The following is a 552-nucleotide window of genomic DNA, read 5'->3' as shown; positions in this document are numbered from 1 at the left end:
AGGGGCACCCCCCTGGCTGCGGCGGCATCCCTGCCGCAGCATCAGCAGCCCTAGAGCTCTGCAGAAGATACAGAGGTAACTGCAAAGGGGTTTGGGGTCGACATGGCCTGACTTGCTGTGCCTTGCAAACAAGCTAGCTGGGCTCATCACCAGTTTCTCACTTGCTCCTTGGAAAGAGGGGTAAGGAGGCAGAAGGGAAGTGGCTTGGAGGCTGGACTTGCATCTCAGCATCCAGGGACTGGCTTGGTGGCCAGTGTGAGTGAGGGCCCAGGAGGCCGCCTGGCTAAAAACCTGAAGAATAAACAGGTTTTTATTTGTTTTCAGGTGATCTGTGCCAGGCTAAAAACCATAGGTACTTCATGTGAGATCTGCAAGGTCCAAAACAAAAGGCTTCAGAAAGATTAGGGGATAGAGAGAGTTAGAATCATAATTAATCAGATGAATTAAATATAGCAAAGTCGTAGCGATTAATTAACAGTTTAGCCTACAGAGGCTGGATTTCACTTCTTCCAGGCTGTTTGTTATTCTCACATGTCAGCATCAGTTTAGGGA

The 552-nt window shown here is 48.9% G+C and overlaps 1 protein-coding gene across 1 annotated transcript in view; it reads right to left on the bottom strand.

Annotated features, from left to right (window-relative positions):
* KCNMB4 (potassium large conductance calcium-activated channel, subfamily M, beta member 4) overlaps window positions 1–552 on the bottom strand; it is a gene marked incomplete at its 5' end in the record, with an annotated part of 11,577 nt that overhangs the window by 3,814 nt on the left and 7,211 nt on the right. The window lies entirely within an intron of this gene.

This window comes from Buceros rhinoceros, unplaced genomic scaffold (assembly GCF_000710305.1).
Source record: "Buceros rhinoceros silvestris isolate BGI_N320 unplaced genomic scaffold, ASM71030v1 scaffold20873, whole genome shotgun sequence".
Classification (NCBI taxonomy): domain Eukaryota; kingdom Metazoa; phylum Chordata; class Aves; order Bucerotiformes; family Bucerotidae; genus Buceros; species Buceros rhinoceros.
Note: the sequence above shows the minus strand (reverse complement) of the source record. Positions and strands in the feature narration are given on the sequence as shown.